Consider the following 5,843-nt stretch of genomic DNA (forward strand, 5'->3'; position numbering starts at 1 on the left):
TTGCAATAAAAATATGCTCATTTTTCAAGTAGTAATACTCTAATTAAGAATTGAGGAAGAAATTACTGGGACACAATGGAATGTAGAGCTTTAAGAGCTTTCAAAAAATTATCAATATAAACGACTGGTTATTTAGGGCTGATGATGGATCTTCTCTTTGTTCTAGCAAGATATAAGAGAGAAAAATGAGTTGTACAGTTATCTTCTTTTGTCAGTGATACACAAAGATGGAGATTAGGACCTGCCCTGACATACATACACAACACCATTCATAGTGAGAGTCATTTATGAAAACCTTGGAGCAGAATTTGGCCCTGTATTAAAATTGTGATGAGCCCCAGATGTGTCCCTTAAATTGCTTAAGGAAGCAGTGTCCTGTGTTTAACGCCATCTCTCAATTTTTTAATGCACAGATTTTTTTGTTTTTCTTTTTCTTTTATTATCATTTTTAATGATACATAATAATTGTTTGTATTTATGGGCTACAGTATGATATTCTGATACATGTGCACAATATGTAATGATCAAGTCAGGGTAATTAACGTGTCTATCACCTCAAACATTTATGATTTCTTTGTGTTGGGAACATTCAAAGCCAGCTTTCTAGCTCTTTGAAGATATACAATAAATTGCTACTTATAGTTTTAATTTTTTAATAATATCTGGAGGCACCCAGATCACACCGCCTGGATGTGCCTCCAGTAACCCTCTTGTGACCTTTGTTCCTGATTTAAGCTTTCAAAAATGAGACAAATTCAAGATGATTTCACATTGTTCATCAATAGATCCAAACTATTTCTCTCTTTCTTTTCATTGTATTCTACCTCTCTGAGACCTGGACCTGGCTGCTTTATTGCCCAGATAAGCTGAAATACCATAAAGCACATATTTTCATACATTTTGTTCCTTTATATTCTCCACAGACAATGAACACCCTGCGAGCATGGTGACTTTGCAAGCTTTTGTGCTTCTTTCCAAAGCTAACAGCCTCACACCCCTTCAGTTTTAGGTGCTATTGTCCTTTTACTTCCCCTCACCCCCTATCGAACTTTTCTTTGGATCCTCATTTATACTAAGGTTCAAATAACTGATAACAACCTAAACCCAACCTGAGTTGGGAGTTCTCAACCCCAGATGCACTTAAGAAGCACATGAGGAGTAAAGAGTCACATGGTCTGGTCCCATGTCACACTTAAGGAATCAGTCACTAAGAGTGGGAACCAGGAATTTTGTTTTTTTAAAAAGTTCATGAGCATTCCTGATTAGGAATTACTGACCTTCCATTGGAATCTGCATTTTAATAGGTTCAAAACCTGCAACTAAAGCCACTGTGATCAACCGAAGAATTTTAAGTAGCTGTGAGAGAGAACTGCAGAAAGCCGAGAATTCCCCCGGACATAATGGGTGGAGGGCTTTGGCTCCAAATTCCTTGCCTCTAACAACTACATTTTTGTACACAATAAAAAAATTTTATAAAGCTTTGTTCTGACTAAAAACTGAATGTTCTTTACAGGAAATGTGAAGAAAAACCTAAAGAAGAAAATAAAAACAATGCAAAATATAGAACTCAACATTTTAACTTATTTCCTTCCATTCTTTAGGAATTTATTTATGTTTTTCATTTTTGCTTTTTACAAAATTGCCCTTATCTTTTTTGTATTGTTTTCTGCCAGATAACATTTGTTTTGTTCTATATCTTTTCTCTCTCTTTCTGTCTCTCTCTCAAACACATACACACAGACACACACAGTGCCTAGCATTGTACCACTAACATTTTATGCGGGACTGAATGAATTCAGTGATCCAGTTTTGGTCTCCTTTTTTGGGCATTCACGTGAACATAGCAACAAGTATTATAAGATTTCTATTCCTTGCTTTCTCAATCAGCATCTAAAAATTTTTTAGGATAATTATGGATAAATAGAATTATTAAATACAATTTGGGTAGCTCTTTGCTCTTTCAAAATAACTAAATGACAATTTTAAATTAAAAAACAGCCTTTTAAGAAATAAGGCTTCTGCTTTTATCTTAATTTCTTCTAAAAAGGATTACTTCAAATGCATCAGCAGCTGCAACAGTCAGGATTAGGTTTGGTTGCATGTATCAGTAAACCAAATAATAGTGGCTGAAATAAGAAAAAGCCCAGAGATAGGTAGTCCAGTGCTGGTATGGTGATTCCAGGTCAATCAGAGACTCAAGCTCCTTCTTTCTTTCTGCTCTACCTTCTGTCATGTATGGTTTCCATCCTCAAAGTTATGTACAAATGTGGCTGCTAGAGTGCCAGCCTTTGCATCCATATTCCAGGCAGGAAAAAGGAGGAAAGAGGAAAGAACAGAAGAGAGAGCATCTTGGCTGAGTTAGTGTCCTTCAGGGAGCAATTCCAGAACCCACATCCTTCACTGTCTGTTTACATCTCGGCTGAGCTGTCGTTTCAAGGGAAGCTGGAAAATGTGGTTGATTGCTACCAAGAAAATAATCAAGAAAAAAGAGAACAGCAGGTATCGTATAGACAACTAACAGTCTCTTCTTCCACAGAAAATAATTTTATGTCATTTAACAGTTAAGATGCTTTTGGCTGCAAATAACAGAATGCCTAATAATAAGTGGCTTACACAGCACATTTTATCCTACAAAGTAAGTCAGGGTGGCTGGGGCTTAGGTTAGCCGTTCAAGGATGTTATCAAGGTTCAGGTACGTGCCATCTTTCTGTTATGCCAGTCATAATATATCAACAGTATCTTTCTTTATGGTCAAAAGAAAGACCAGATGGCTGCATCATGCCCTCACATTACAACATCCAAACACTGGAAGGCACAAGTTCTTGTTTGTGTCCCTTCCAGGAAGAAAGCTTCCCTGAAGTCCTCCGAGCCAATTCATTGGGCGTCCCATGCCCACGCTTAAACCAATGATTAGCAAGTGTAACGGACTACAACACTTGATTTAGAGTGACTTGTCCCTCCCAGGATTGAGTATGTGGGAAGGTAAATACTTGAAACACCAGGGCTTAATTACCAAGGAAGAAAGGAGATCAGGGGAGTGAGGATGAGTAGCTATTGGATAGATAATAATTCGTGTTAACCACATTTAACTTTCTTTTACAAAACAGTGATTTACAGCTGTTCTCCTGAGTAGTACAGACTTAGGAAATTCCATGATAGCACATTCATTGCTTAAATAGCATTTTCTTTCAAAAGGGCGAAACACAAGCCTGAAAGCAGGCAATGAATGGCTTGTCAAACATTAACACACAGGTACAGATTTCTATTTCTATAGGTGTAGAAAAACAAAAGGAGTTACCTTTTGATGAATAGCATCAGTCTTCATTAAGTGGTACACTTTTAGCATTACAATGGCACTGGAGAAAAAGTCCCAATTATTTTAAAATTAAAATAATCATCAAATAATTTGCATTTCTTCTACATAGATGAAAATACATTTTTATTTGATGTTCCATTTAAACTGCTTAGGACTTTAACTGGTCAATGTAAAATTTATTCTCAAATAAAGCAACCTAGATTCATATATTGAAGATTTAAATTTCCTTAGGTCCAAAAAGAAATATTTGACTTGAATTCTCAAAACCTAGGCCCATAGAGGTTTCAGATCTAGATTATCCTTGATTGGGGAACAGGGTGTTTCTGGGAATTGAGGAAGCGATGAGTGAACCCCACATGGGAACATTAAATTCCTTGAGATTGAGTAGCGGGGTAGGGTGTGATGGCCAGTTCTAGAGGATGTGAGGTCCATTCCCATCCCGCACTTTGGAGGTGACTGGTCATCAGATTACACCTGCGTGAATGTACAGAGATTGAACCCCTAGCATTATGGCCTGGAGAGCAATCTCTGGCCAATGAAAATCTTTGTGTTAGTGTTTTTGGAGCCCACCCAAAGCACTGGTGTCTGGGAACAAAGCATGTAGTTAAAGAAGCATCACCAAAGACAGCAATTAAGGAATCAGGGCCCTCTTTATTTTCCCAGAGTCAAATAAATTCTTGAATTCTTAGAATCCAACAGAGACAAGGAGGGAGTCTGAAAGTGACAAAGACTGCCAGTATCTATCCAATATTTATTCTTTTTTACTAACAAAACTACTCAGTTATTAGAGGCAACTGTACCTGCCTTTAAAACTACATTTCCCAACCTTTCCACATGTGTGGTTAATGAGAATAATAAGAAGTCAACAAGACATGCTTTGGAAAAAGGTCCTGTGTTCTTTGGGCTTCTCCTTCCCTCTGCTGAGAATGAGGAAATCATATCTGGAAGGCCAACAGCCATCTTTTAACCTTGAGGATGGGAACCACTCACTGAAAATTGAGAGCAGAAATACAGGAAGGGTCCCAGTTCCTGATGTCCTCCTGGAGCAGCCGTAATAGCTCAGGGGTCCCTGCATCTAGAATTGTACATGAGATATTAACCCTTATCTTTTTCAGCATTGTAGTTGGGTCTCTGTTATTGACAGAAGCATTAACCTCCTAACCAGGTCATATAATTCTCACAACAACCTTGGAAGTATTATTATGACTGATTCCATTTTTTTTTTTTTACATGATGAGGGACTGATGAATCTCAGAGTCAGAATTCAAGCACAGTTTTGTCTGGCTCTAAAGCACATGCTTTTAATGATCGAGCCATCTGGCAAGTCAAGCTGGGACAAATGCTTATAGGCAGAGTGGGGGAGGGATGTGGATATTAGAGCAAGAACCAGGTAACCAGAAACCGGTGGGAACAACGCGTGGAGGGGTGTGTATGTGCGTATTTGTGTGTGTGTGCTCACAGTAACAAGGCCAAAGAAACACAATCATGCTGATGAGGTTGTTCCATCTGCTTTTTAGCCCTGATCATTGCACTTGAGGTATTTCTAAGCTTGAAACCTCCAGTAAAAATTAAAAATATGCCTAGCTGTTAGTCCACTAATTGAGTTAATTTAGATGCCAATCCTGATAAGTCAAATCCCAAAGAAAAAATTTTGATCTGAATTAACTAGTTTAATTGTCTGCGAAGTCCAAATTGACCAAATAATTGCAAGTTAATTCTTTCATTTAATGCTGTGTACAGCCTCCCACTCTGACTGGAAATGGGATATTCATATTCTAGGAGTTCTCTGTGTAGCAGATATGACTCCTTTCCACCAGCTTGGAATATAAATGTCGGGAGACATTTAGCAGTGTATTGGGTTATCGTTTTGGGTTATCACAACTGGGTGATGTTACTGGCATCTAATGGGTAGGGGCCAGGGATGCTGCTATATATCCTGCAATGCACAGGACAGCCCCCTGCAGCAAAATCACCCAAGCCAAAACAACAATAGTGTTGCTGTTGAGAAACTGTGCTCTAATCAAACAGTACTTGGTGAAGGGAGAATTAGGCACTTTAACCTATTAATAACAGTCCAATCAGTTATCTCAGCCTCCAAAGTAATATTTAAACCTGGCCTGTTGATTCATCAAATTAAGCAGATAATTGATCATACTCTATTTCAGCTTTCCATTGTAGATGCAGCCAAAAAGTAGCTGCTTAATTTGATGCAGTCAAAAAGTAGCTGCTTCATTTGATGCAGCCAAAAAGTAGCTGATAGGTTTATAAAATCCTTCATCCTTTCTGTTTCAGGTCTTTGTGTTTACTGGAAGGTCATTAAGTTGCTTTGCTTTTGAAGTCCATTTATTACTTCTAGAGCTAGTGCAGTCTATTTAGTCTTTCTTAATGCTGTCTAGTAAAATATTAATGAGAAGCTCACGCAAAGTCATAGAATTTGTCTGATTACCTCATTAATTTTTAATGAGCTTGCTGCTTACACTTCAGGATAACATAACAGAAATTGGATAATGTAATTCTGGGTGGAGTG

Source organism: Propithecus coquereli, unplaced genomic scaffold (genome assembly GCF_000956105.1).
Source record: "Propithecus coquereli isolate 6110/MARCELLA unplaced genomic scaffold, Pcoq_1.0 Scaffold84, whole genome shotgun sequence".
Classification (NCBI taxonomy): Eukaryota; Metazoa; Chordata; class Mammalia; order Primates; family Indriidae; genus Propithecus; species Propithecus coquereli.